Source organism: Engystomops pustulosus, chromosome 5 (genome assembly GCF_040894005.1).
Source record: "Engystomops pustulosus chromosome 5, aEngPut4.maternal, whole genome shotgun sequence".
Lineage (NCBI taxonomy): Eukaryota > Metazoa > Chordata > Amphibia > Anura > Leptodactylidae > Engystomops > Engystomops pustulosus.
Genome location: NC_092415.1, coordinates 34,215,966 through 34,243,084, shown reverse-complemented (window position 1 = coordinate 34,243,084; position 27,119 = coordinate 34,215,966). Strand labels below are relative to the sequence as shown.

The 27,119-nt window shown below is 56.2% G+C and overlaps 16 non-coding genes and 8 pseudogenes across 16 annotated transcripts; all 24 read left to right on the top strand.

Moving 5' to 3' along the window:
* Positions 1 to 760: 760 nt before the first annotated feature.
* LOC140134367 (5S ribosomal RNA) lies at positions 761 to 880 on the top strand. The gene has a single exon (XR_011856229.1). It is a non-coding gene; the product is annotated as a 5S ribosomal RNA (ribosomal RNA).
* Positions 881 to 1,568: 688 nt separating this feature from the next.
* Positions 1,569 to 1,687, top strand: LOC140134335 (5S ribosomal RNA). Its single transcript, XR_011856197.1, has one exon. It is a non-coding gene; the product is annotated as a 5S ribosomal RNA (ribosomal RNA).
* A 1,301-nt stretch (positions 1,688 to 2,988) lies between these two features.
* LOC140134366 (5S ribosomal RNA) lies at positions 2,989 to 3,108 on the top strand. Its single transcript, XR_011856228.1, has one exon. It is a non-coding gene; the product is annotated as a 5S ribosomal RNA (ribosomal RNA).
* A 696-nt stretch (positions 3,109 to 3,804) lies between these two features.
* Positions 3,805 to 3,923, top strand: LOC140134334 (5S ribosomal RNA). The gene has a single exon (XR_011856196.1). It is a non-coding gene; the product is annotated as a 5S ribosomal RNA (ribosomal RNA).
* Positions 3,924 to 5,224: 1,301 nt separating this feature from the next.
* On the top strand, positions 5,225 to 5,354 carry LOC140134456 (5S ribosomal RNA; annotated as a pseudogene).
* Positions 5,355 to 6,046: 692 nt separating this feature from the next.
* On the top strand, positions 6,047 to 6,165 carry LOC140134333 (5S ribosomal RNA). Its single transcript, XR_011856195.1, has one exon. It is a non-coding gene; the product is annotated as a 5S ribosomal RNA (ribosomal RNA).
* Positions 6,166 to 7,456: 1,291 nt separating this feature from the next.
* LOC140134455 (5S ribosomal RNA) lies at positions 7,457 to 7,586 on the top strand (annotated as a pseudogene).
* A 688-nt stretch (positions 7,587 to 8,274) lies between these two features.
* Positions 8,275 to 8,393, top strand: LOC140134346 (5S ribosomal RNA). The gene has a single exon (XR_011856208.1). It is a non-coding gene; the product is annotated as a 5S ribosomal RNA (ribosomal RNA).
* Positions 8,394 to 9,684: 1,291 nt separating this feature from the next.
* On the top strand, positions 9,685 to 9,814 carry LOC140134454 (5S ribosomal RNA; annotated as a pseudogene).
* Positions 9,815 to 10,506: 692 nt separating this feature from the next.
* On the top strand, positions 10,507 to 10,625 carry LOC140134332 (5S ribosomal RNA). The gene has a single exon (XR_011856194.1). It is a non-coding gene; the product is annotated as a 5S ribosomal RNA (ribosomal RNA).
* A 1,301-nt stretch (positions 10,626 to 11,926) lies between these two features.
* Positions 11,927 to 12,046, top strand: LOC140134365 (5S ribosomal RNA). Its single transcript, XR_011856227.1, has one exon. It is a non-coding gene; the product is annotated as a 5S ribosomal RNA (ribosomal RNA).
* A 635-nt stretch (positions 12,047 to 12,681) lies between these two features.
* LOC140134331 (5S ribosomal RNA) lies at positions 12,682 to 12,800 on the top strand. Its single transcript, XR_011856193.1, has one exon. It is a non-coding gene; the product is annotated as a 5S ribosomal RNA (ribosomal RNA).
* Positions 12,801 to 14,090: 1,290 nt separating this feature from the next.
* On the top strand, positions 14,091 to 14,220 carry LOC140134453 (5S ribosomal RNA; annotated as a pseudogene).
* Positions 14,221 to 14,912: 692 nt separating this feature from the next.
* On the top strand, positions 14,913 to 15,031 carry LOC140134330 (5S ribosomal RNA). Its single transcript, XR_011856192.1, has one exon. It is a non-coding gene; the product is annotated as a 5S ribosomal RNA (ribosomal RNA).
* Positions 15,032 to 16,332: 1,301 nt separating this feature from the next.
* Positions 16,333 to 16,462, top strand: LOC140134452 (5S ribosomal RNA; annotated as a pseudogene).
* Positions 16,463 to 17,154: 692 nt separating this feature from the next.
* LOC140134328 (5S ribosomal RNA) lies at positions 17,155 to 17,273 on the top strand. Its single transcript, XR_011856191.1, has one exon. It is a non-coding gene; the product is annotated as a 5S ribosomal RNA (ribosomal RNA).
* Positions 17,274 to 18,574: 1,301 nt separating this feature from the next.
* Positions 18,575 to 18,704, top strand: LOC140134451 (5S ribosomal RNA; annotated as a pseudogene).
* A 692-nt stretch (positions 18,705 to 19,396) lies between these two features.
* On the top strand, positions 19,397 to 19,515 carry LOC140134327 (5S ribosomal RNA). Its single transcript, XR_011856190.1, has one exon. It is a non-coding gene; the product is annotated as a 5S ribosomal RNA (ribosomal RNA).
* A 1,291-nt stretch (positions 19,516 to 20,806) lies between these two features.
* On the top strand, positions 20,807 to 20,936 carry LOC140134449 (5S ribosomal RNA; annotated as a pseudogene).
* Positions 20,937 to 21,628: 692 nt separating this feature from the next.
* Positions 21,629 to 21,747, top strand: LOC140134326 (5S ribosomal RNA). The gene has a single exon (XR_011856189.1). It is a non-coding gene; the product is annotated as a 5S ribosomal RNA (ribosomal RNA).
* A 1,291-nt stretch (positions 21,748 to 23,038) lies between these two features.
* On the top strand, positions 23,039 to 23,168 carry LOC140134448 (5S ribosomal RNA; annotated as a pseudogene).
* A 692-nt stretch (positions 23,169 to 23,860) lies between these two features.
* On the top strand, positions 23,861 to 23,979 carry LOC140134351 (5S ribosomal RNA). Its single transcript, XR_011856213.1, has one exon. It is a non-coding gene; the product is annotated as a 5S ribosomal RNA (ribosomal RNA).
* A 1,291-nt stretch (positions 23,980 to 25,270) lies between these two features.
* LOC140134431 (5S ribosomal RNA) lies at positions 25,271 to 25,390 on the top strand. The gene has a single exon (XR_011856291.1). It is a non-coding gene; the product is annotated as a 5S ribosomal RNA (ribosomal RNA).
* A 692-nt stretch (positions 25,391 to 26,082) lies between these two features.
* Positions 26,083 to 26,201, top strand: LOC140134325 (5S ribosomal RNA). The gene has a single exon (XR_011856188.1). It is a non-coding gene; the product is annotated as a 5S ribosomal RNA (ribosomal RNA).
* The last annotated feature ends 918 nt before the right edge of the window (positions 26,202 to 27,119 follow it).

The window sequence follows — 27,119 nt, the reverse complement described above, 5'->3', positions numbered from 1 at the left end:
TCCTGCTTTGCGCGGCCTGGCAGGAGGCGAGCGAATGCGACATTTGTGTCTCAGTGCTGTGCGGGGGGTTTGGCATGAAATGCTCCTTGCGGCTTTTTGCTGGCAAAAAGTGTCAAAAACCTGTGACGCCACCTTTGTTTTGCGCCGTTTTTCAAGCCAAAAAGTTGCGTAAACTGGGGGCTTAATCCCCAAGCCCCCATGGGCGCTAGGCGGCTGTCCGATTTCCACAGCCAGCCAGTTATCCAGCCAGCCAGTTATCCAGCCAGCCGCCCCAGCCCAGCCTGTTAGCAAGCCACGCGTCCCAGTACAGGGAAGCTGTGGGTGGTAAAAGCAGCTGCCAATGGCTGGCAACTATGTCACCTGTTTTGTCTCCATCCCAGGTGGCTGGAGCCTGCTGGTTGTGCTTTCCAAACAGCTTCCCCCCAAAAGCAGTTTTTAGGCCATGGAGAAAGGCGCCTGGCCGCTCAGGTGGAGAGTTGCCACGGTGAGGGGGTTTGATTGCTCAACAACAGCTGTCATGACAGGGGCTACAGCCAGCCCTTGCAGTTGCACTTTGCCGGCGCGGAGGTATAGAAAGGCCAAAGTTTTGCCGCTGGCCAAAGAGGAGGAGCCCTTCCCCCACCCCCCATCCTGTTGTGTGTCCCTGGTGTACCCGAGGCTCGGGAGCGGCTTGGCCCAGGGCCGTGCTAGGCCGGTGCTTTGGGGCAGCACGTTGTCAGAATGGCCGCCTTTTTGGGGAGGCAGGGAAGCATGAGGTAGCGTCTACCGGCCATACCACCCTGAATACGCCCGATCTCGTCCGATCTCGGAAGCAAAGCAGGGTCGGGCCCGGACAGTACTTGGATGGGAGACCTCCTGGGAAGCGCGGGTGCTGTAGACCGTTTGATTACTTTTTGTCCTCTACCTCCCTCCAAGGTCCACCCCCCTCCAGCGCGGAGCTGCCAGTCCCCGAATATATGTTGCCTTGACGCATCCCCGAGCAGGAAGAGGCTGGCCCACCAAGGCCTCTGAGACGCCCACCCACCCCCCACACCGTCACCACGGCCTCTAGCTGGGTGTTCCCGCTGCAAGGCCTTGGTTGGCCCCCTGCAGCCTGCCACCTGGAAAGGTGAGAGTTAATATGAGGCCGCAGCTGAAAGGCTCAGGCCTTGAGCAGGGGCTAGTGGGGAGGGCCAGCAGAAGTGAAGTGTGCCAAAGAAGCGGGTGTAACTAGCCCGCTGGAGGGGCTGAGCTGCCGACGGCCTGCGGGCTAGCCAGCCAGCCAGCCAGCCAGCTAGCCAGCTGTGGCCAAAAGGGATGTGGGGGCTGCTGGTAGAATGTTGCAAAAAGGCGGGCTTGAGCAGTAGCAGGCTGTGGCCACGGTGCCATGAAGCTAGAGGGGGCTGTGAGGCAAGCAAGTAGGCTGCGCTGGGTGGCTTTGCTGTGCTGCACAGAGCCAGGCCATGTAAAAGAAGAGAAGAAGAAGAAGAAGAAAAAAGAAAAAAAAAAAGGGCCAAGCTTGAGCCCAGTGGAAGAAGCAGCAGGCGTCAGGCTGCAGTACAAGAGCAGCAAGTGAGAGGCCTGTCTCTGCCTACGGCCACACCACCCTGAACACGCCCGATCTCGTCTGATCTCGGAAGCTAAGCAGGGTCGGGCCTGGTTAGTACTTGGATGGGAGACCGCCTGGGAATACCAGGTGCTGTAGGCTTTTGCTTTTCCTCCCTTCAACCAGCAGGGGTCACTGTCCTCTATGCCTATTTTACATTTACTTTGCACGCTTGCTTCTTTTCACTTGCTTTCTCTCTTGCACTCTTTAACCCTTGCAAAGCCCTAGCAGTCGCCTTGGCCCCCCCCTGTCACTTTTCAACTGCGGGGATACCTCAAGAGCAAGGCGCCCACCAGCGTTCTTGTTTATTCCTCTTACTTCTGCCCCAAATTTCAACCCCCAGCGTCTCCCATAGGGCTGGAGGCAAGGGGGGGCATTTGTCATCTAGCTTTGTGCAGCGCTGCGTAATGTGTAGGCGCTATATAAATAAAGAAGGATTCTTTTTATTATCAGACAGGCATCTTTGGCACTGTTTTAAGGGGGTCATTTAGTTTTGTCTTTTGTCTTTTTTTCCCTTGTATTTGTCAGCTTTTCGGGGGAAAAGGGGTAGATTTGCAGAAAACTTTGTGGCTGTTTTAGCCGCCTTGCAGAGTGACAAACACAGTGAGGCAAGCGTTGCCTTTGAAAAGGGTCAATTGCTAAATCCTGCTTTGCGCGGCCTGGCAGGAGGCGAGCGAATGCGACATTTGTGTCTCAGTGCTGTGCGGGGGGTTTGGCATGAAATGCTCCTTGCGGCTTTTTGCTGGCAAAAAGTGTCAAAAACCTGTGACGCCACCTTTGTTTTGGGCCGTTTTTCAAGCCAAAAAGTTGCGTAAACTGGGGGCTTAATCCCCAAGCCCCCATGGGCGCTAGGCGGCTGTCCGATTTCCACAGCCAGCCAGTTATCCAGCCAGCCAGTTATCCAGCCAGCCGCCCCAGCCCAGCCTGTTAGCAAGCCACGCGTCCCAGTACAGGGAAGCTGTGGGTGGTAAAAGCAGCTGCCAATGGCTGGCAACTATGTCACCTGTTTTGTCTCCATCCCAGGTGGCTGGAGCCTGCTGGTTGTGCTTTCCAAACAGCTTCCCCCCAAAAGCAGTTTTTAGGCCATGGAGAAAGGCGCCTGGCCGCTCAGGTGGAGAGTTGCCACGGTGAGGGGGTTTGATTGCTCAACAACAGCTGTCATGACAGGGGCTACAGCCAGCCCTTGCAGTTGCACTTTGCCGGCGCGGAGGTATAGAAAGGCCAAAGTTTTGCCGCTGGCCAAAGAGGAGGAGCCCTTCCCCCACCCCCCATCCTGTTGTGTGTCCCTGGTGTACCCGAGGCTCGGGAGCGGCTTGGCCCAGGGCCGTGCTAGGCCGGTGCTTTGGGGCAGCACGTTGTCAGAATGGCCGCCTTTTTGGGGAGGCAGGGAAGCATGAGGTAGCGTCTACCGGCCATACCACCCTGAATACGCCCGATCTCGTCCGATCTCGGAAGCAAAGCAGGGTCGGGCCCGGACAGTACTTGGATGGGAGACCTCCTGGGAAGCGCGGGTGCTGTAGACCGTTTGATTACTTTTTGTCCTCTACCTCCCTCCAAGGTCCACCCCCCTCCAGCGCGGAGCTGCCAGTCCCCGAATATATGTTGCCTTGACGCATCCCCGAGCAGGAAGAGGCTGGCCCACCAAGGCCTCTGAGACGCCCACCCACCCCCCACACCGTCACCACGGCCTCTAGCTGGGTGTTCCCGCTGCAAGGCCTTGGTTGGCCCCCTGCAGCCTGCCACCTGGAAAGGTGAGAGTTAATATGAGGCCGCAGCTGAAAGGCTCAGGCCTTGAGCAGGGGCTAGTGGGGAGGGCCAGCAGAAGTGAAGTGTGCCAAAGAAGCGGGTGTAACTAGCCCGCTGGAGGGGCTGAGCTGCCGACGGCCTGCGGGCTAGCCAGCCAGCCAGCCAGCCAGCCAGCCAGCTAGCCAGCTGTGGCCAAAAGGGATGTGGGGGCTGCTGGTAGAATGTTGCAAAAAGGCGGGCTTGAGCAGTAGCAGGCTGTGGCCACGGTGCCATGAAGCTAGAGGGGGCTGTGAGGCAAGCAAGTAGGCTGCGCTGGGTGGCTTTGCTGTGCTGCACAGAGCCAGGCCATGTAAAAGAAGAGAAGAAGAAGAAGAAGAAAAAAGAAAAAAAAAAAGGGCCAAGCTTGAGCCCAGTGGAAGAAGCAGCAGGCGTCAGGCTGCAGTACAAGAGCAGCAAGTGAGAGGCCTGTCTCTGCCTACGGCCACACCACCCTGAACACGCCCGATCTCGTCTGATCTCGGAAGCTAAGCAGGGTCGGGCCTGGTTAGTACTTGGATGGGAGACCGCCTGGGAATACCAGGTGCTGTAGGCTTTTGCTTTTCCTCCCTTCAACCAGCAGGGGTCACTGTCCTCTATGCCTATTTTACATTTACTTTGCACGCTTGCTTCTTTTCACTTGCTTTCTCTCTTGCACTCTTTAACCCTTGCAAAGCCCTAGCAGTCGCCTTGGCCCCCCCCTGTCACTTTTCAACTGCGGGGATACCTCAAGAGCAAGGCGCCCACCAGCGTTCTTGTTTATTCCTCTTACTTCTGCCCCAAATTTCAACCCCCAGCGTCTCCCATAGGGCTGGAGGCAAGGGGGGGCATTTGTCATCTAGCTTTGTGCAGCGCTGCGTAATGTGTAGGCGCTATATAAATAAAGAAGGATTCTTTTTATTATCAGACAGGCATCTTTGGCACTGTTTTAAGGGGGTCATTTAGTTTTGTCTTTTGTCTTTTTTTCCCTTGTATTTGTCAGCTTTTCGGGGGAAAAGGGGTAGATTTGCAGAAAACTTTGTGGCTGTTTTAGCCGCCTTGCAGAGTGACAAACACAGTGAGGCAAGCGTTGCCTTTGAAAAGGGTCAATTGCTAAATCCTGCTTTGCGCGGCCTGGCAGGAGGCGAGCGAATGCGACATTTGTGTCTCAGTGCTGTGCGGGGGGTTTGGCATGAAATGCTCCTTGCGGCTTTTTGCTGGCAAAAAGTGTCAAAAACCTGTGACGCCACCTTTGTTTTGCGCCGTTTTTCAAGCCAAAAAGTTGCGTAAACTGGGGGCTTAATCCCCAAGCCCCCATGGGCGCTAGGCGGCTGTCCGATTTCCACAGCCAGCCAGTTATCCAGCCAGCCAGTTATCCAGCCAGCCGCCCCAGCCCAGCCTGTTAGCAAGCCACGCGTCCCAGTACAGGGAAGCTGTGGGTGGTAAAAGCAGCTGCCAATGGCTGGCAACTATGTCACCTGTTTTGTCTCCATTCCAGGTGGCTGGAGCCTGCTGGTTGTGCTTTCCAAACAGCTTCCCCCCAAAAGCAGTTTTTAGGCCATGGAGAAAGGCGTCTGGCCGCTCAGGTGGAGAGTTGCCACGGTGAGGGGGTTTGATTGCTCAACAACAGCTGTCATGACAGGGGCTACAGCCAGCCCTTGCAGTTGCACTTTGCCGGCGCGGAGGTATAGAAAGGCCAAAGTTTTGCCGCTGGCCAAAGAGGAGGAGCCCTTCCCCCACCCCCCATCCTGTTGTGTGTCCCTGGTGTACCCGAGGCTCGGGAGCGGCTTGGCCCAGGGCCGTGCTAGGCCGGTGCTTTGGGGCAGCACGTTGTCAGAATGGCCGCCTTTTTGGGGAGGCAGGGAAGCATGAGGTAGCGTCTACCGGCCATACCACCCTGAATACGCCCGATCTCGTCCGATCTCGTCCGATCTCGGAAGCAAAGCAGGGTCGGGCCCGGACAGTACTTGGAAGGGAGACCTCCTGGGAAGCGCGGGTGCTGTAGACCGTTTGATTACTTTTTGTCCTCTACCTCCCTCCAAGGTCCACCCCCCTCCAGCGCGGAGCTGCCAGTCCCCGAATATATGTTGCCTTGACGCATCCCCGAGCAGGAAGAGGCTGGCCCACCAAGGCCTCTGAGACGCCCACCCACCCCCCACACCGTCACCACGGCCTCTAGCTGGGTGTTCCCGCTGCAAGGCCTTGGTTGGCCCCCTGCAGCCTGCCACCTGGAAAGGTGAGAGTTAATATGAGGCCGCAGCTGAAAGGCTCAGGCCTTGAGCAGGGGCTAGTGGGGAGGGCCAGCAGAAGTGAAGTGTGCCAAAGAAGCGGGTGTAACTAGCCCGCTGGAGGGGCTGAGCTGCCGACGGCCTGCGGGCTAGCCAGCCAGCCAGCCAGCCAGCCAGCTAGCCAGCTGTGGCCAAAAGGGATGTGGGGGCTGCTGGTAGAATGTTGCAAAAAGGCGGGCTTGAGCAGTAGCAGGCTGTGGCCACGGTGCCATGAAGCTAGAGGGGGCTGTGAGGCAAGCAAGTAGGCTGCGCTGGGTGGCTTTGCTGTGCTGCACAGAGCCAGGCCATGTAAAAGAAGAGAAGAAGAAGAAGAAGAAAAAAGAAAAAAAAAAAGGGCCAAGCTTGAGCCCAGTGGAAGAAGCAGCAGGCGTCAGGCTGCAGTACAAGAGCAGCAAGTGAGAGGCCTGTCTCTGCCTACGGCCACACCACCCTGAACACGCCCGATCTCGTCTGATCTCGGAAGCTAAGCAGGGTCGGGCCTGGTTAGTACTTGGATGGGAGACCGCCTGGGAATACCAGGTGCTGTAGGCTTTTGCTTTTCCTCCCTTCAACCAGCAGGGGTCACTGTCCTCTATGCCTATTTTACATTTACTTTGCACGCTTGCTTCTTTTCACTTGCTTTCTCTCTTGCACTCTTTAACCCTTGCAAAGCCCTAGCAGTCGCCTTGGCCCCCCCCTGTCACTTTTCAACTGCGGGGATACCTCAAGAGCAAGGCGCCCACCAGCGTTCTTGTTTATTCCTCTTACTTCTGCCCCAAATTTCAACCCCCAGCGTCTCCCATAGGGCTGGAGGCAAGGGGGGGCATTTGTCATCTAGCTTTGTGCAGCGCTGCGTAATGTGTAGGCGCTATATAAATAAAGAAGGATTCTTTTTATTATCAGACAGGCATCTTTGGCACTGTTTTAAGGGGGTCATTTAGTTTTGTCTTTTGTCTTTTTTTCCCTTGTATTTGTCAGCTTTTCGGGGGAAAAGGGGTAGATTTGCAGAAAACTTTGTGGCTGTTTTAGCCGCCTTGCAGAGTGACAAACACAGTGAGGCAAGCGTTGCCTTTGAAAAGGGTCAATTGCTAAATCCTGCTTTGCGCGGCCTGGCAGGAGGCGAGCGAATGCGACATTTGTGTCTCAGTGCTGTGCGGGGGGTTTGGCATGAAATGCTCCTTGCGGCTTTTTGCTGGCAAAAAGTGTCAAAAACCTGTGACGCCACCTTTGTTTTGGGCCGTTTTTCAAGCCAAAAAGTTGCGTAAACTGGGGGCTTAATCCCCAAGCCCCCATGGGCGCTAGGCGGCTGTCCGATTTCCACAGCCAGCCAGTTATCCAGCCAGCCAGTTATCCAGCCAGCCGCCCCAGCCCAGCCTGTTAGCAAGCCACGCGTCCCAGTACAGGGAAGCTGTGGGTGGTAAAAGCAGCTGGCAACTATGTCACCTGTTTTGTCTCCATCCCAGGTGGCTGGAGCCTGCTGGTTGTGCTTTCCAAACAGCTTCCCCCCAAAAGCAGTTTTTAGGCCATGGAGAAAGGCGTCTGGCCGCTCAGGTGGAGAGTTGCCACGGTGAGGGGGTTTGATTGCTCAACAACAGCTGTCATGACAGGGGCTACAGCCAGCCCTTGCAGTTGCACTTTGCCGGCGCGGAGGTATAGAAAGGCCAAAGTTTTGCCGCTGGCCAAAGAGGAGGAGCCCTTCCCCCACCCCCCATCCTGTTGTGTGTCCCTGGTGTACCCGAGGCTCGGGAGCGGCTTGGCCCAGGGCCGTGCTAGGCCGGTGCTTTGGGGCAGCACGTTGTCAGAATGGCCGCCTTTTTGGGGAGGCAGGGAAGCATGAGGTAGCGTCTACCGGCCATACCACCCTGAATACGCCCGATCTCGTCCGATCTCGTCCGATCTCGGAAGCAAAGCAGGGTCGGGCCCGGACAGTACTTGGAAGGGAGACCTCCTGGGAAGCGCGGGTGCTGTAGACCGTTTGATTACTTTTTGTCCTCTACCTCCCTCCAAGGTCCACCCCCCTCCAGCGCGGAGCTGCCAGTCCCCGAATATATGTTGCCTTGACGCATCCCCGAGCAGGAAGAGGCTGGCCCACCAAGGCCTCTGAGACGCCCACCCACCCCCCACACCGTCACCACGGCCTCTAGCTGGGTGTTCCCGCTGCAAGGCCTTGGTTGGCCCCCTGCAGCCTGCCACCTGGAAAGGTGAGAGTTAATATGAGGCCGCAGCTGAAAGGCTCAGGCCTTGAGCAGGGGCTAGTGGGGAGGGCCAGCAGAAGTGAAGTGTGCCAAAGAAGCGGGTGTAACTAGCCCGCTGGAGGGGCTGAGCTGCCGACGGCCTGCGGGCTAGCCAGCCAGCCAGCCAGCCAGCTAGCCAGCTGTGGCCAAAAGGGATGTGGGGGCTGCTGGTAGAATGTTGCAAAAAGGCGGTCTTGAGCAGTAGCAGGCTGTGGCCACGGTGCCATGAAGCTAGAGGGGGCTGTGAGGCAAGCAAGTAGGCTGCGCTGGGTGGCTTTGCTGTGCTGCACAGAGCCAGGCCATGTAAAAGAAGAGAAGAAGAAGAAGAAGAAAAAAGAAAAAAAAAAAGGGCCAAGCTTGAGCCCAGTGGAAGAAGCAGCAGGCGTCAGGCTGCAGTACAAGAGCAGCAAGTGAGAGGCCTGTCTCTGCCTATGGCCACACCACCCTGAACACGCCCGATCTCGTCTGATCTCGGAAGCTAAGCAGGGTCGGGCCTGGTTAGTACTTGGATGGGAGACCGCCTGGGAATACCAGGTGCTGTAGGCTTTTGCTTTTCCTCCCTTCAACCAGCAGGGGTCACTGTCCTCTATGCCTATTTTACATTTACTTTGCACGCTTGCTTCTTTTCACTTGCTTTCTCTCTTGCACTCTTTAACCCTTGCAAAGCCCTAGCAGTCGCCTTGGCCCCCCCCTGTCACTTTTCAACTGCGGGGATACCTCAAGAGCAAGGCGCCCACCAGCGTTCTTGTTTATTCCTCTTACTTCTGCCCCAAATTTCAACCCCCAGCGTCTCCCATAGGGCTGGAGGCAAGGGGGGGCATTTGTCATCTAGCTTTGTGCAGCGCTGCGTAATGTGTAGGCGCTATATAAATAAAGAAGGATTCTTTTTATTATCAGACAGGCATCTTTGGCACTGTTTTAAGGGGGTCATTTAGTTTTGTCTTTTGTCTTTTTTTCCCTTGTATTTGTCAGCTTTTCGGGGGAAAAGGGGTAGATTTGCAGAAAACTTTGTGGCTGTTTTAGCCGCCTTGCAGAGTGACAAACACAGTGAGGCAAGCGTTGCCTTTGAAAAGGGTCAATTGCTAAATCCTGCTTTGCGCGGCCTGGCAGGAGGCGAGCGAATGCGACATTTGTGTCTCAGTGCTGTGCGGGGGGTTTGGCATGAAATGCTCCTTGCGGCTTTTTGCTGGCAAAAAGTGTCAAAAACCTGTGACGCCACCTTTGTTTTGCGCCGTTTTTCAAGCCAAAAAGTTGCGTAATCTGGGGGCTTAATCCCCAAGCCCCCATGGGCGCTAGGCGGCTGTCCGATTTCCACAGCCAGCCAGTTATCCAGCCAGCCAGTTATCCAGCCAGCCGCCCCAGCCCAGCCTGTTAGCAAGCCACGCGTCCCAGTACAGGGAAGCTGTGGGTGGTAAAAGCAGCTGGCAACTATGTCACCTGTTTTGTCTCCATCCCAGGTGGCTGGAGCCTGCTGGTTGTGCTTTCCAAACAGCTTCCCCCCAAAAGCAGTTTTTAGGCCATGGAGAAAGGCGTCTGGCCGCTCAGGTGGAGAGTTGCCACGGTGAGGGGGTTTGATTGCTCAACAACAGCTGTCATGACAGGGGCTACAGCCAGCCCTTGCAGTTGCACTTTGCCGGCGCGGAGGTATAGAAAGGCCAAAGTTTTGCCGCTGGCCAAAGAGGAGGAGCCCTTCCCCCACCCCCCATCCTGTTGTGTGTCCCTGGTGTACCCGAGGCTCGGGAGCGGCTTGGCCCAGGGCCGTGCTAGGCCGGTGCTTTGGGGCAGCACGTTGTCAGAATGGCCGCCTTTTTGGGGAGGCAGGGAAGCATGAGGTAGCGTCTACCGGCCATACCACCCTGAATACGCCCGATCTCGTCCGATCTCGTCCGATCTCGGAAGCAAAGCAGGGTCGGGCCCGGACAGTACTTGGAAGGGAGACCTCCTGGGAAGCGCGGGTGCTGTAGACCGTTTGATTACTTTTTGTCCTCTACCTCCCTCCAAGGTCCACCCCCCTCCAGCGCGGAGCTGCCAGTCCCCGAATATATGTTGCCTTGACGCATCCCCGAGCAGGAAGAGGCTGGCCCACCAAGGCCTCTGAGACGCCCACCCACCCCCCACACCGTCACCACGGCCTCTAGCTGGGTGTTCCCGCTGCAAGGCCTTGGTTGGCCCCCTGCAGCCTGCCACCTGGAAAGGTGAGAGTTAATATGAGGCCGCAGCTGAAAGGCTCAGGCCTTGAGCAGGGGCTAGTGGGGAGGGCCAGCAGAAGTGAAGTGTGCCAAAGAAGCGGGTGTAACTAGCCCGCTGGAGGGGCTGAGCTGCCGACGGCCTGCGGGCTAGCCAGCCAGCCAGCCAGCCAGCCAGCTAGCCAGCTGTGGCCAAAAGGGATGTGGGGGCTACTGGTAGAATGTTGCAAAAAGGCGGGCTTGAGCAGTAGCAGGCTGTGGCCACGGTGCCATGAAGCTAGAGGGGGCTGTGAGGCAAGCAAGTAGGCTGCGCTGGGTGGCTTTGCTGTGCTGCACAGAGCCAGGCCATGTAAAAGAAGAGAAGAAGAAGAAGAAGAAAAAAGAAAAAAAAAAAGGGCCAAGCTTGAGCCCAGTGGAAGAAGCAGCAGGCGTCAGGCTGCAGTACAAGAGCAGCAAGTGAGAGGCCTATCTCTGCCTACGGCCACACCACCCTGAACACGCCCGATCTCGTCTGATCTCGGAAGCTAAGCAGGGTCGGGCCTGGTTAGTACTTGGATGGGAGACCGCCTGGGAATACCAGGTGCTGTAGGCTTTTGCTTTTCCTCCCTTCAACCAGCAGGGGTCACTGTCCTCTATGCCTATTTTACATTTACTTTGCACGCTTGCTTCTTTTCACTTGCTTTCTCTCTTGCACTCTTTAACCCTTGCAAAGCCCTAGCAGTCGCCTTGGCCCCCCCCTGTCACTTTTCAACTGCGGGGATACCTCAAGAGCAAGGCGCCCACCAGCGTTCTTGTTTATTCCTCTTACTTCTGCCCCAAATTTCAACCCCCAGCGTCTCCCATAGGGCTGGAGGCAAGGGGGGGCATTTGTCATCTAGCTTTGTGCAGCGCTGCGTAATGTGTAGGCGCTATATAAATAAAGAAGGATTCTTTTTATTATCAGACAGGCATCTTTGGCACTGTTTTAAGGGGGTCATTTAGTTTTGTCTTTTGTCTTTTTTTCCCTTGTATTTGTCAGCTTTTCGGGGGAAAAGGGGTAGATTTGCAGAAAACTTTGTGGCTGTTTTAGCCGCCTTGCAGAGTGACAAACACAGTGAGGCAAGCGTTGCCTTTGAAAAGGGTCAATTGCTAAATCCTGCTTTGCGCGGCCTGGCAGGAGGCGAGCGAATGCGACATTTGTGTCTCAGTGCTGTGCGGGGGGTTTGGCATGAAATGCTCCTTGCGGCTTTTTGCTGGCAAAAAGTGTCAAAAACCTGTGACGCCACCTTTGTTTTGGGCCGTTTTTCAAGCCAAAAAGTTGCGTAAACTGGGGGCTTAATCCCCAAGCCCCCATGGGCGCTAGGCGGCTGTCCGATTTCCACAGCCAGCCAGTTATCCAGCCAGCCAGTTATCCAGCCAGCCGCCCCAGCCCAGCCTGTTAGCAAGCCACGCGTCCCAGTACAGGGAAGCTGTGGGTGGTAAAAGCAGCTGCCAATGGCTGGCAACTATGTCACCTGTTTTGTCTCCATCCCAGGTGGCTGGAGCCTGCTGGTTGTGCTTTCCAAACAGCTTCCCCCCAAAAGCAGTTTTTAGGCCATGGAGAAAGGCGTCTGGCCGCTCAGGTGGAGAGTTGCCACGGTGAGGGGGTTTGATTGCTCAACAACAGCTGTCATGACAGGGGCTACAGCCAGCCCTTGCAGTTGCACTTTGCCGGCGCGGAGGTATAGAAAGGCCAAAGTTTTGCCGCTGGCCAAAGAGGAGGAGCCCTTCCCCCACCCCCCATCCTGTTGTGTGTCCCTGGTGTACCCGAGGCTCGGGAGCGGCTTGGCCCAGGGCCGTGCTAGGCCGGTGCTTTGGGGCAGCACGTTGTCAGAATGGCCGCCTTTTTGGGGAGGCAGGGAAGCATGAGGTAGCGTCTACCGGCCATACCACCCTGAATACGCCCGATCTCGTCCGATCTCGGAAGCAAAGCAGGGTCGGGCCCGGACAGTACTTGGATGGGAGACCTCCTGGGAAGCGCGGGTGCTGTAGACCGTTTGATTACTTTTTGTCCTCTACCTCCCTCCAAGGTCCACCCCCCTCCAGCGCGGAGCTGCCAGTCCCCGAATATATGTTGCCTTGACGCATCCCCGAGCAGGAAGAGGCTGGCCCACCAAGGCCTCTGAGACGCCCACCCACCCCCCACACCGTCACCACGGCCTCTAGCTGGAAAGGTGAGAGTTAATATGAGGCCGCAGCTGAAAGGCTCAGGCCTTGAGCAGGGGCTAGTGGGGAGGGCCAGCAGAAGTGAAGTGTGCCAAAGAAGCGGGTGTAACTAGCCCGCTGGAGGGGCTGAGCTGCCGACGGCCTGCGGGCTAGCCAGCCAGCCAGCCAGCTAGCCAGCTGTGGCCAAAAGGGATGTGGGGGCTGCTGGTAGAATGTTGCAAAAAGGCGGTCTTGAGCAGTAGCAGGCTGTGGCCACGGTGCCATGAAGCTAGAGGGGGCTGTGAGGCAAGCAAGTAGGCTGCGCTGGGTGGCTTTGCTGTGCTGCACAGAGCCAGGCCATGTAAAAGAAGAGAAGAAGAAGAAGAAGAAAAAAGAAAAAAAAAAAGGGCCAAGCTTGAGCCCAGTGGAAGAAGCAGCAGGCGTCAGGCTGCAGTACAAGAGCAGCAAGTGAGAGGCCTGTCTCTGCCTACGGCCACACCACCCTGAACACGCCCGATCTCGTCTGATCTCGGAAGCTAAGCAGGGTCGGGCCTGGTTAGTACTTGGATGGGAGACCGCCTGGGAATACCAGGTGCTGTAGGCTTTTGCTTTTCCTCCCTTCAACCAGCAGGGGTCACTGTCCTCTATGCCTATTTTACATTTACTTTGCACGCTTGCTTCTTTTCACTTGCTTTCTCTCTTGCACTCTTTAACCCTTGCAAAGCCCTAGCAGTCGCCTTGGCCCCCCCTGTCACTTTTCAACTGCGGGGATACCTCAAGAGCAAGGCGCCCACCAGCGTTCTTGTTTATTCCTCTTACTTCTGCCCCAAATTTCAACCCCCAGCGTCTCCCATAGGGCTGGAGGCAAGGGGGGGCATTTGTCATCTAGCTTTGTGCAGCGCTGCGTAATGTGTAGGCGCTATATAAATAAAGAAGGATTCTTTTTATTATCAGACAGGCATCTTTGGCACTGTTTTAAGGGGGTCATTTAGTTTTGTCTTTTGTCTTTTTTTCCCTTGTATTTGTCAGCTTTTCGGGGGAAAAGGGGTAGATTTGCAGAAAACTTTGTGGCTGTTTTAGCCGCCTTGCAGAGTGACAAACACAGTGAGGCAAGCGTTGCCTTTGAAAAGGGTCAATTGCTAAATCCTGCTTTGCGCGGCCTGGCAGGAGGCGAGCGAATGCGACATTTGTGTCTCAGTGCTGTGCGGGGGGTTTGGCATGAAATGCTCCTTGCGGCTTTTTGCTGGCAAAAAGTGTCAAAAACCTGTGACGCCACCTTTGTTTTGCGCCGTTTTTCAAGCCAAAAAGTTGCGTAAACTGGGGGCTTAATCCCCAAGCCCCCATGGGCGCTAGGCGGCTGTCCGATTTCCACAGCCAGCCAGTTATCCAGCCAGCCAGTTATCCAGCCAGCCGCCCCAGCCCAGCCTGTTAGCAAGCCACGCGTCCCAGTACAGGGAAGCTGTGGGTGGTAAAAGCAGCTGGCAACTATGTCACCTGTTTTGTCTCCATCCCAGGTGGCTGGAGCCTGCTGGTTGTGCTTTCCAAACAGCTTCCCCCCAAAAGCAGTTTTTAGGCCATGGAGAAAGGCGTCTGGCCGCTCAGGTGGAGAGTTGCCACGGTGAGGGGGTTTGATTGCTCAACAACAGCTGTCATGACAGGGGCTACAGCCAGCCCTTGCAGTTGCACTTTGCCGGCGCGGAGGTATAGAAAGGCCAAAGTTTTGCCGCTGGCCAAAGAGGAGGAGCCCTTCCCCCACCCCCCATCCTGTTGTGTGTCCCTGGTGTACCCGAGGCTCGGGAGCGGCTTGGCCCAGGGCCGTGCTAGGCCGGTGCTTTGGGGCAGCACGTTGTCAGAATGGCCGCCTTTTTGGGGAGGCAGGGAAGCATGAGGTAGCGTCTACCGGCCATACCACCCTGAATACGCCCGATCTCGTCCGATCTCGTCCGATCTCGGAAGCAAAGCAGGGTCGGGCCCGGACAGTACTTGGAAGGGAGACCTCCTGGGAAGCGCGGGTGCTGTAGACCGTTTGATTACTTTTTGTCCTCTACCTCCCTCCAAGGTCCACCCCCCTCCAGCGCGGAGCTGCCAGTCCCCGAATATATGTTGCCTTGACGCATCCCCGAGCAGGAAGAGGCTGGCCCACCAAGGCCTCTGAGACGCCCACCCACCCCCCACACCGTCACCACGGCCTCTAGCTGGGTGTTCCCGCTGCAAGGCCTTGGTTGGCCCCCTGCAGCCTGCCACCTGGAAAGGTGAGAGTTAATATGAGGCCGCAGCTGAAAGGCTCAGGCCTTGAGCAGGGGCTAGTGGGGAGGGCCAGCAGAAGTGAAGTGTGCCAAAGAAGCGGGTGTAACTAGCCCGCTGGAGGGGCTGAGCTGCCGACGGCCTGCGGGCTAGCCAGCCAGCCAGCCAGCCAGCCAGCTAGCCAGCTGTGGCCAAAAGGGATGTGGGGGCTGCTGGTAGAATGTTGCAAAAAGGCGGTCTTGAGCAGTAGCAGGCTGTGGCCACGGTGCCATGAAGCTAGAGGGGGCTGTGAGGCAAGCAAGTAGGCTGCGCTGGGTGGCTTTGCTGTGCTGCACAGAGCCAGGCCATGTAAAAGAAGAGAAGAAGAAGAAGAAGAAAAAAGAAAAAAAAAAAGGGCCAAGCTTGAGCCCAGTGGAAGAAGCAGCAGGCGTCAGGCTGCAGTACAAGAGCAGCAAGTGAGAGGCCTGTCTCTGCCTACGGCCACACCACCCTGAACACGCCCGATCTCGTCTGATCTCGGAAGCTAAGCAGGGTCGGGCCTGGTTAGTACTTGGATGGGAGACCGCCTGGGAATACCAGGTGCTGTAGGCTTTTGCTTTTCCTCCCTTCAACCAGCAGGGGTCACTGTCCTCTATGCCTATTTTACATTTACTTTGCACGCTTGCTTCTTTTCACTTGCTTTCTCTCTTGCACTCTTTAACCCTTGCAAAGCCCTAGCAGTCGCCTTGGCCCCCCCCTGTCACTTTTCAACTGCGGGGATACCTCAAGAGCAAGGCGCCCACCAGCGTTCTTGTTTATTCCTCTTACTTCTGCCCCAAATTTCAACCCCCAGCGTCTCCCATAGGGCTGGAGGCAAGGGGGGGCATTTGTCATCTAGCTTTGTGCAGCGCTGCGTAATGTGTAGGCGCTATATAAATAAAGAAGGATTCTTTTTATTATCAGACAGGCATCTTTGGCACTGTTTTAAGGGGGTCATTTAGTTTTGTCTTTTGTCTTTTTTTCCCTTGTATTTGTCAGCTTTTCGGGGGAAAAGGGGTAGATTTGCAGAAAACTTTGTGGCTGTTTTAGCCGCCTTGCAGAGTGACAAACACAGTGAGGCAAGCGTTGCCTTTGAAAAGGGTCAATTGCTAAATCCTGCTTTGCGCGGCCTGGCAGGAGGCGAGCGAATGCGACATTTGTGTCTCAGTGCTGTGCGGGGGGTTTGGCATGAAATGCTCCTTGCGGCTTTTTGCTGGCAAAAAGTGTCAAAAACCTGTGACGCCACCTTTGTTTTGCGCCGTTTTTCAAGCCAAAAAGTTGCGTAAACTGGGGGCTTAATCCCCAAGCCCCCATGGGCGCTAGGCGGCTGTCCGATTTCCACAGCCAGCCAGTTATCCAGCCAGCCAGTTATCCAGCCAGCCGCCCCAGCCCAGCCTGTTAGCAAGCCACGCGTCCCAGTACAGGGAAGCTGTGGGTGGTAAAAGCAGCTGCCAATGGCTGGCAACTATGTCACCTGTTTTGTCTCCATTCCAGGTGGCTGGAGCCTGCTGGTTGTGCTTTCCAAACAGCTTCCCCCCAAAAGCAGTTTTTAGGCCATGGAGAAAGGCGTCTGGCCGCTCAGGTGGAGAGTTGCCACGGTGAGGGGGTTTGATTGCTCAACAACAGCTGTCATGACAGGGGCTACAGCCAGCCCTTGCAGTTGCACTTTGCCGGCGCGGAGGTATAGAAAGGCCAAAGTTTTGCCGCTGGCCAAAGAGGAGGAGCCCTTCCCCCACCCCCCATCCTGTTGTGTGTCCCTGGTGTACCCGAGGCTCGGGAGCGGCTTGGCCCAGGGCCGTGCTAGGCCGGTGCTTTGGGGCAGCACGTTGTCAGAATGGCCGCCTTTTTGGGGAGGCAGGGAAGCATGAGGTAGCGTCTACCGGCCATACCACCCTGAATACGCCCGATCTCGTCCGATCTCGTCCGATCTCGGAAGCAAAGCAGGGTCGGGCCCGGACAGTACTTGGAAGGGAGACCTCCTGGGAAGCGCGGGTGCTGTAGACCGTTTGATTACTTTTTGTCCTCTACCTCCCTCCAAGGTCCACCCCCCTCCAGCGCGGAGCTGCCAGTCCCCGAATATATGTTGCCTTGACGCATCCCCGAGCAGGAAGAGGCTGGCCCACCAAGGCCTCTGAGACGCCCACCCACCCCCCACACCGTCACCACGGCCTCTAGCTGGGTGTTCCCGCTGCAAGGCCTTGGTTGGCCCCCTGCAGCCTGCCACCTGGAAAGGTGAGAGTTAATATGAGGCCGCAGCTGAAAGGCTCAGGCCTTGAGCAGGGGCTAGTGGGGAGGGCCAGCAGAAGTGAAGTGTGCCAAAGAAGCGGGTGTAACTAGCCCGCTGGAGGGGCTGAGCTGCCGACGGCCTGCGGGCTAGCCAGCCAGCCAGCCAGCCAGCCAGCTAGCCAGCTGTGGCCAAAAGGGATGTGGGGGCTGCTGGTAGAATGTTGCAAAAAGGCGGTCTTGAGCAGTAGCAGGCTGTGGCCACGGTGCCATGAAGCTAGAGGGGGCTGTGAGGCAAGCAAGTAGGCTGCGCTGGGTGGCTTTGCTGTGCTGCACAGAGCCAGGCCATGTAAAAGAAGAGAAGAAGAAGAAGAAGAAAAAAGAAAAAAAAAAAGGGCCAAGCTTGAGCCCAGTGGAAGAAGCAGCAGGCGTCAGGCTGCAGTACAAGAGCAGCAAGTGAGAGGCCTGTCTCTGCCTACGGCCACACCACCCTGAACACGCCCGATCTCGTCTGATCTCGGAAGCTAAGCAGGGTCGGGCCTGGTTAGTACTTGGATGGGAGACCGCCTGGGAATACCAGGTGCTGTAGGCTTTTGCTTTTCCTCCCTTCAACCAGCAGGGGTCACTGTCCTCTATGCCTATTTTACATTTACTTTGCACGCTTGCTTCTTTTCACTTGCTTTCTCTCTTGCACTCTTTAACCCTTGCAAAGCCCTAGCAGTCGCCTTGGCCCCCCCCTGTCACTTTTCAACTGCGGGGATACCTCAAGAGCAAGGCGCCCACCAGCGTTCTTGTTTATTCCTCTTACTTCTGCCCCAAATTTCAACCCCCAGCGTCTCCCATAGGGCTGGAGGCAAGGGGGGGCATTTGTCATCTAGCTTTGTGCAGCGCTGCGTAATGTGTAGGCGCTATATAAATAAAGAAGGATTCTTTTTATTATCAGACAGGCATCTTTGGCACTGTTTTAAGGGGGTCATTTAGTTTTGTCTTTTGTCTTTTTTTCCCTTGTATTTGTCAGCTTTTCGGGGGAAAAGGGGTAGATTTGCAGAAAACTTTGTGGCTGTTTTAGCCGCCTTGCAGAGTGACAAACACAGTGAGGCAAGCGTTGCCTTTGAAAAGGGTCAATTGCTAAATCCTGCTTTGCGCGGCCTGGCAGGAGGCGAGCGAATGCGACATTTGTGTCTCAGTGCTGTGCGGGGGGTTTGGCATGAAATGCTCCTTGCGGCTTTTTGCTGGCAAAAAGTGTCAAAAACCTGTGACGCCACCTTTGTTTTGCGCCGTTTTTCAAGCCAAAAAGTTGCGTAAACTGGGGGCTTAATCCCCAAGCCCCCATGGGCGCTAGGCGGCTGTCCGATTTCCACAGCCAGCCAGTTATCCAGCCAGCCAGTTATCCAGCCAGCCGCCCCAGCCCAGCCTGTTAGCAAGCCACGCGTCCCAGTACAGGGAAGCTGTGGGTGGTAAAAGCAGCTGCCAATGGCTGGCAACTATGTCACCTGTTTTGTCTCCATTCCAGGTGGCTGGAGCCTGCTGGTTGTGCTTTCCAAACAGCTTCCCCCCAAAAGCAGTTTTTAGGCCATGGAGAAAGGCGTCTGGCCGCTCAGGTGGAGAGTTGCCACGGTGAGGGGGTTTGATTGCTCAACAACAGCTGTCATGACAGGGGCTACAGCCAGCCCTTGCAGTTGCACTTTGCCGGCGCGGAGGTATAGAAAGGCCAAAGTTTTGCCGCTGGCCAAAGAGGAGGAGCCCTTCCCCCACCCCCCATCCTGTTGTGTGTCCCTGGTGTACCCGAGGCTCGGGAGCGGCTTGGCCCAGGGCCGTGCTAGGCCGGTGCTTTGGGGCAGCACGTTGTCAGAATGGCCGCCTTTTTGGGGAGGCAGGGAAGCATGAGGTAGCGTCTACCGGCCATACCACCCTGAATACGCCCGATCTCGTCCGATCTCGTCCGATCTCGGAAGCAAAGCAGGGTCGGGCCCGGACAGTACTTGGAAGGGAGACCTCCTGGGAAGCGCGGGTGCTGTAGACCGTTTGATTACTTTTTGTCCTCTACCTCCCTCCAAGGTCCACCCCCCTCCAGCGCGGAGCTGCCAGTCCCCGAATATATGTTGCCTTGACGCATCCCCGAGCAGGAAGAGGCTGGCCCACCAAGGCCTCTGAGACGCCCACCCACCCCCCACACCGTCACCACGGCCTCTAGCTGGGTGTTCCCGCTGCAAGGCCTTGGTTGGCCCCCTGCAGCCTGCCACCTGGAAAGGTGAGAGTTAATATGAGGCCGCAGCTGAAAGGCTCAGGCCTTGAGCAGGGGCTAGTGGGGAGGGCCAGCAGAAGTGAAGTGTGCCAAAGAAGCGGGTGTAACTAGCCCGCTGGAGGGGCTGAGCTGCCGACGGCCTGCGGGCTAGCCAGCCAGCCAGCCAGCCAGCCAGCTAGCCAGCTGTGGCCAAAAGGGATGTGGGGGCTGCTGGTAGAATGTTGCAAAAAGGCGGTCTTGAGCAGTAGCAGGCTGTGGCCACGGTGCCATGAAGCTAGAGGGGGCTGTGAGGCAAGCAAGTAGGCTGCGCTGGGTGGCTTTGCTGTGCTGCACAGAGCCAGGCCATGTAAAAGAAGAGAAGAAGAAGAAGAAGAAAAAAGAAAAAAAAAAAGGGCCAAGCTTGAGCCCAGTGGAAGAAGCAGCAGGCGTCAGGCTGCAGTACAAGAGCAGCAAGTGAGAGGCCTGTCTCTGCCTACGGCCACACCACCCTGAACACGCCCGATCTCGTCTGATCTCGGAAGCTAAGCAGGGTCGGGCCTGGTTAGTACTTGGATGGGAGACCGCCTGGGAATACCAGGTGCTGTAGGCTTTTGCTTTTCCTCCCTTCAACCAGCAGGGGTCACTGTCCTCTATGCCTATTTTACATTTACTTTGCACGCTTGCTTCTTTTCACTTGCTTTCTCTCTTGCACTCTTTAACCCTTGCAAAGCCCTAGCAGTCGCCTTGGCCCCCCCCTGTCACTTTTCAACTGCGGGGATACCTCAAGAGCAAGGCGCCCACCAGCGTTCTTGTTTATTCCTCTTACTTCTGCCCCAAATTTCAACCCCCAGCGTCTCCCATAGGGCTGGAGGCAAGGGGGGGCATTTGTCATCTAGCTTTGTGCAGCGCTGCGTAATGTGTAGGCGCTATATAAATAAAGAAGGATTCTTTTTATTATCAGACAGGCATCTTTGGCACTGTTTTAAGGGGGTCATTTAGTTTTGTCTTTTGTCTTTTTTTCCCTTGTATTTGTCAGCTTTTCGGGGGAAAAGGGGTAGATTTGCAGAAAACTTTGTGGCTGTTTTAGCCGCCTTGCAGAGTGACAAACACAGTGAGGCAAGCGTTGCCTTTGAAAAGGGTCAATTGCTAAATCCTGCTTTGCGCGGCCTGGCAGGAGGCGAGCGAATGCGACATTTGTGTCTCAGTGCTGTGCGGGGGGTTTGGCATGAAATGCTCCTTGCGGCTTTTTGCTGGCAAAAAGTGTCAAAAACCTGTGACGCCACCTTTGTTTTGCGCCGTTTTTCAAGCCAAAAAGTTGCGTAAACTGGGGGCTTAATCCCCAAGCCCCCATGGGCGCTAGGCGGCTGTCCGATTTCCACAGCCAGCCAGTTATCCAGCCAGCCAGTTATCCAGCCAGCCGCCCCAGCCCAGCCTGTTAGCAAGCCACGCGTCCCAGTACAGGGAAGCTGTGGGTGGTAAAAGCAGCTGGCAACTATGTCACCTGTTTTGTCTCCATCCCAGGTGGCTGGAGCCTGCTGGTTGTGCTTTCCAAACAGCTTCCCCCCAAAAGCAGTTTTTAGGCCATGGAGAAAGGCGTCTGGCCGCTCAGGTGGAGAGTTGCCACGGTGAGGGGGTTTGATTGCTCAACAACAGCTGTCATGACAGGGGCTACAGCCAGCCCTTGCAGTTGCACTTTGCCGGCGCGGAGGTATAGAAAGGCCAAAGTTTTGCCGCTGGCCAAAGAGGAGGAGCCCTTCCCCCACCCCCCATCCTGTTGTGTGTCCCTGGTGTACCCGAGGCTCGGGAGCGGCTTGGCCCAGGGCCGTGCTAGGCCGGTGCTTTGGGGCAGCACGTTGTCAGAATGGCCGCCTTTTTGGGGAGGCAGGGAAGCATGAGGTAGCGTCTACCGGCCATACCACCCTGAATACGCCCGATCTCGTCCGATCTCGTCCGATCTCGGAAGCAAAGCAGGGTCGGGCCCGGACAGTACTTGGAAGGGAGACCTCCTGGGAAGCGCGGGTGCTGTAGACCGTTTGATTACTTTTTGTCCTCTACCTCCCTCCAAGGTCCACCCCCCTCCAGCGCGGAGCTGCCAGTCCCCGAATATATGTTGCCTTGACGCATCCCCGAGCAGGAAGAGGCTGGCCCACCAAGGCCTCTGAGACGCCCACCCACCCCCCACACCGTCACCACGGCCTCTAGCTGGGTGTTCCCGCTGCAAGGCCTTGGTTGGCCCCCTGCAGCCTGCCACCTGGAAAGGTGAGAGTTAATATGAGGCCGCAGCTGAAAGGCTCAGGCCTTGAGCAGGGGCTAGTGGGGAGGGCCAGCAGAAGTGAAGTGTGCCAAAGAAGCGGGTGTAACTAGCCCGCTGGAGGGGCTGAGCTGCCGACGGCCTGCGGGCTAGCCAGCCAGCCAGCCAGCCAGCCAGCTAGCCAGCTGTGGCCAAAAGGGATGTGGGGGCTGCTGGTAGAATGTTGCAAAAAGGCGGTCTTGAGCAGTAGCAGGCTGTGGCCACGGTGCCATGAAGCTAGAGGGGGCTGTGAGGCAAGCAAGTAGGCTGCGCTGGGTGGCTTTGCTGTGCTGCACAGAGCCAGGCCATGTAAAAGAAGAGAAGAAGAAGAAGAAGAAAAAAGAAAAAAAAAAAGGGCCAAGCTTGAGCCCAGTGGAAGAAGCAGCAGGCGTCAGGCTGCAGTACAAGAGCAGCAAGTGAGAGGCCTGTCTCTGCCTACGGCCACACCACCCTGAACACGCCCGATCTCGTCTGATCTCGGAAGCTAAGCAGGGTCGGGCCTGGTTAGTACTTGGATGGGAGACCGCCTGGGAATACCAGGTGCTGTAGGCTTTTGCTTTTCCTCCCTTCAACCAGCAGGGGTCACTGTCCTCTATGCCTATTTTACATTTACTTTGCACGCTTGCTTCTTTTCACTTGCTTTCTCTCTTGCACTCTTTAACCCTTGCAAAGCCCTAGCAGTCGCCTTGGCCCCCCCCTGTCACTTTTCAACTGCGGGGATACCTCAAGAGCAAGGCGCCCACCAGCGTTCTTGTTTATTCCTCTTACTTCTGCCCCAAATTTCAACCCCCAGCGTCTCCCATAGGGCTGGAGGCAAGGGGGGGCATTTGTCATCTAGCTTTGTGCAGCGCTGCGTAATGTGTAGGCGCTATATAAATAAAGAAGGATTCTTTTTATTATCAGACAGGCATCTTTGGCACTGTTTTAAGGGGGTCATTTAGTTTTGTCTTTTGTCTTTTTTTCCCTTGTATTTGTCAGCTTTTCGGGGGAAAAGGGGTAGATTTGCAGAAAACTTTGTGGCTGTTTTAGCCGCCTTGCAGAGTGACAAACACAGTGAGGCAAGCGTTGCCTTTGAAAAGGGTCAATTGCTAAATCCTGCTTTGCGCGGCCTGGCAAGAGGCGAGCGAATGCGACATTTGTGTCTCAGTGCTGTGCGGGGGGTTTGGCATGAAATGCTCCTTGCGGCTTTTTGCTGGCAAAAAGTGTCAAAAACCTGTGACGCCACCTTTGTTTTGCGCCGTTTTTCAAGCCAAAAAGTTGCGTAATCTGGGGGCTTAATCCCCAAGCCCCCATGGGCGCTAGGCGGCTGTCCGATTTCCACAGCCAGCCAGTTATCCAGCCAGCCAGTTATCCAGCCAGCCGCCCCAGCCCAGCCTGTTAGCAAGCCACGCGTCCCAGTACAGGGAAGCTGTGGGTGGTAAAAGCAGCTGGCAACTATGTCACCTGTTTTGTCTCCATCCCAGGTGGCTGGAGCCTGCTGGTTGTGCTTTCCAAACAGCTTCCCCCCAAAAGCAGTTTTTAGGCCATGGAGAAAGGCGTCTGGCCGCTCAGGTGGAGAGTTGCCACGGTGAGGGGGTTTGATTGCTCAACAACAGCTGTCATGACAGGGGCTACAGCCAGCCCTTGCAGTTGCACTTTGCCGGCGCGGAGGTATAGAAAGGCCAAAGTTTTGCCGCTGGCCAAAGAGGAGGAGCCCTTCCCCCACCCCCCATCCTGTTGTGTGTCCCTGGTGTACCCGAGGCTCGGGAGCGGCTTGGCCCAGGGCCGTGCTAGGCCGGTGCTTTGGGGCAGCACGTTGTCAGAATGGCCGCCTTTTTGGGGAGGCAGGGAAGCATGAGGTAGCGTCTACCGGCCATACCACCCTGAATACGCCCGATCTCGTCCGATCTCGTCCGATCTCGGAAGCAAAGCAGGGTCGGGCCCGGACAGTACTTGGAAGGGAGACCTCCTGGGAAGCGCGGGTGCTGTAGACCGTTTGATTACTTTTTGTCCTCTACCTCCCTCCAAGGTCCACCCCCCTCCAGCGCGGAGCTGCCAGTCCCCGAATATATGTTGCCTTGACGCATCCCCGAGCAGGAAGAGGCTGGCCCACCAAGGCCTCTGAGACGCCCACCCACCCCCCACACCGTCACCACGGCCTCTAGCTGGGTGTTCCCGCTGCAAGGCCTTGGTTGGCCCCCTGCAGCCTGCCACCTGGAAAGGTGAGAGTTAATATGAGGCCGCAGCTGAAAGGCTCAGGCCTTGAGCAGGGGCTAGTGGGGAGGGCCAGCAGAAGTGAAGTGTGCCAAAGAAGCGGGTGTAACTAGCCCGCTGGAGGGGCTGAGCTGCCGACGGCCTGCGGGCTAGCCAGCCAGCCAGCCAGCCAGCCAGCTAGCCAGCTGTGGCCAAAAGGGATGTGGGGGCTGCTGGTAGAATGTTGCAAAAAGGCGGGCTTGAGCAGTAGCAGGCTGTGGCCACGGTGCCATGAAGCTAGAGGGGGCTGTGAGGCAAGCAAGTAGGCTGCGCTGGGTGGCTTTGCTGTGCTGCACAGAGCCAGGCCATGTAAAAGAAGAGAAGAAGAAGAAGAAGAAAAAAGAAAAAAAAAAAGGGCCAAGCTTGAGCCCAGTGGAAGAAGCAGCAGGCGTCAGGCTGCAGTACAAGAGCAGCAAGTGAGAGGCCTGTCTCTGCCTACGGCCACACCACCCTGAACACGCCCGATCTCGTCTGATCTCGAAAGCTAAGCAGGGTCGGGCCTGGTTAGTACTTGGATGGGAGACCGCCTGGGAATACCAGGTGCTGTAGGCTTTTGCTTTTCCTCCCTTCAACCAGCAGGGGTCACTGTCCTCTATGCCTATTTTACATTTACTTTGCACGCTTGCTTCTTTTCACTTGCTTTCTCTCTTGCACTCTTTAACCCTTGCAAAGCCCTAGCAGTCGCCTTGGCCCCCCCCTGTCACTTTTCAACTGCGGGGATACCTCAAGAGCAAGGCGCCCACCAGCGTTCTTGTTTATTCCTCTTACTTCTGCCCCAAATTTCAACCCCCAGCGTCTCCCATAGGGCTGGAGGCAAGGGGGGGCATTTGTCATCTAGCTTTGTGCAGCGCTGCGTAATGTGTAGGCGCTATATAAATAAAGAAGGATTCTTTTTATTATCAGACAGGCATCTTTGGCACTGTTTTAAGGGGGTCATTTAGTTTTGTCTTTTGTCTTTTTTTCCCTTGTATTTGTCAGCTTTTCGGGGGAAAAGGGGTAGATTTGCAGAAAACTTTGTGGCTGTTTTAGCCGCCTTGCAGAGTGACAAACACAGTGAGGCAAGCGTTGCCTTTGAAAAGGGTCAATTGCTAAATCCTGCTTTGCGCGGCCTGGCAGGAGGCGAGCGAATGCGACATTTGTGTCTCAGTGCTGTGCGGGGGGTTTGGCATGAAATGCTCCTTGCGGCTTTTTGCTGGCAAAAAGTGTCAAAAACCTGTGACGCCACCTTTGTTTTGCGCCGTTTTTCAAGCCAAAAAGTTGCGTAAACTGGGGGCTTAATCCCCAAGCCCCCATGGGCGCTAGGCGGCTGTCCGATTTCCACAGCCAGCCAGTTATCCAGCCAGCCAGTTATCCAGCCAGCCGCCCCAGCCCAGCCTGTTAGCAAGCCACGCGTCCCAGTACAGGGAAGCTGTGGGTGGTAAAAGCAGCTGGCAACTATGTCACCTGTTTTGTCTCCATCCCAGGTGGCTGGAGCCTGCTGGTTGTGCTTTCCAAACAGCTTCCCCCCAAAAGCAGTTTTTAGGCCATGGAGAAAGGCGTCTGGCCGCTCAGGTGGAGAGTTGCCACGGTGAGGGGGTTTGATTGCTCAACAACAGCTGTCATGACAGGGGCTACAGCCAGCCCTTGCAGTTGCACTTTGCCGGCGCGGAGGTATAGAAAGGCCAAAGTTTTGCCGCTGGCCAAAGAGGAGGAGCCCTTCCCCCACCCCCCATCCTGTTGTGTGTCCCTGGTGTACCCGAGGCTCGGGAGCGGCTTGGCCCAGGGCCGTGCTAGGCCGGTGCTTTGGGGCAGCACGTTGTCAGAATGGCCGCCTTTTTGGGGAGGCAGGGAAGCATGAGGTAGCGTCTACCGGCCATACCACCCTGAATACGCCCGATCTCGTCCGATCTCGGAAGCAAAGCAGGGTCGGGCCCGGACAGTACTTGGAAGGGAGACCTCCTGGGAAGCGCGGGTGCTGTAGACCGTTTGATTACTTTTTGTCCTCTACCTCCCTCCAAGGTCCACCCCCCTCCAGCGCGGAGCTGCCAGTCCCCGAATATATGTTGCCTTGACGCATCCCCGAGCAGGAAGAGGCTGGCCCACCAAGGCCTCTGAGACGCCCACCCACCCCCCACACCGTCACCACGGCCTCTAGCTGGGTGTTCCCGCTGCAAGGCCTTGGTTGGCCCCCTGCAGCCTGCCACCTGGAAAGGTGAGAGTTAATATGAGGCCGCAGCTGAAAGGCTCAGGCCTTGAGCAGGGGCTAGTGGGGAGGGCCAGCAGAAGTGAAGTGTGCCAAAGAAGCGGGTGTAACTAGCCCGCTGGAGGGGCTGAGCTGCCGACGGCCTGCGGGCTAGCCAGCCAGCCAGCCAGCCAGCCAGCTAGCCAGCTGTGGCCAAAAGGGATGTGGGGGCTGCTGGTAGAATGTTGCAAAAAGGCGGTCTTGAGCAGTAGCAGGCTGTGGCCACGGTGCCATGAAGCTAGAGGGGGCTGTGAGGCAAGCAAGTAGGCTGCGCTGGGTGGCTTTGCTGTGCTGCACAGAGCCAGGCCATGTAAAAGAAGAGAAGAAGAAGAAGAAGAAAAAAGAAAAAAAAAAAGGGCCAAGCTTGAGCCCAGTGGAAGAAGCAGCAGGCGTCAGGCTGCAGTACAAGAGCAGCAAGTGAGAGGCCTGTCTCTGCCTACGGCCACACCACCCTGAACACGCCCGATCTCGTCTGATCTCGGAAGCTAAGCAGGGTCGGGCCTGGTTAGTACTTGGATGGGAGACCGCCTGGGAATACCAGGTGCTGTAGGCTTTTGCTTTTCCTCCCTTCAACCAGCAGGGGTCACTGTCCTCTATGCCTATTTTACATTTACTTTGCACGCTTGCTTCTTTTCACTTGCTTTCTCTCTTGCACTCTTTAACCCTTGCAAAGCCCTAGCAGTCGCCTTGGCCCCCCCCTGTCACTTTTCAACTGCGGGGATACCTCAAGAGCAAGGCGCCCACCAGCGTTCTTGTTTATTCCTCTTACTTCTGCCCCAAATTTCAACCCCCAGCGTCTCCCATAGGGCTGGAGGCAAGGGGGGGCATTTGTCATCTAGCTTTGTGCAGCGCTGCGTAATGTGTAGGCGCTATATAAATAAAGAAGGATTCTTTTTATTATCAGACAGGCATCTTTGGCACTGTTTTAAGGGGGTCATTTAGTTTTGTCTTTTGTCTTTTTTTCCCTTGTATTTGTCAGCTTTTCGGGGGAAAAGGGGTAGATTTGCAGAAAACTTTGTGGCTGTTTTAGCCGCCTTGCAGAGTGACAAACACAGTGAGGCAAGCGTTGCCTTTGAAAAGGGTCAATTGCTAAATCCTGCTTTGCGCGGCCTGGCAGGAGGCGAGCGAATGCGACATTTGTGTCTCAGTGCTGTGCGGGGGGTTTGGCATGAAATGCTCCTTGCGGCTTTTTGCTGGCAAAAAGTGTCAAAAACCTGTGACGCCACCTTTGTTTTGCGCCGTTTTTCAAGCCAAAAAGTTGCGTAATCTGGGGGCTTAATCCCCAAGCCCCCATGGGCGCTAGGCGGCTGTCCGATTTCCACAGCCAGCCAGTTATCCAGCCAGCCAGTTATCCAGCCAGCCGCCCCAGCCCAGCCTGTTAGCAAGCCACGCGTCCCAGTACAGGGAAGCTGTGGGTGGTAAAAGCAGCTGGCAACTATGTCACCTGTTTTGTCTCCATCCCAGGTGGCTG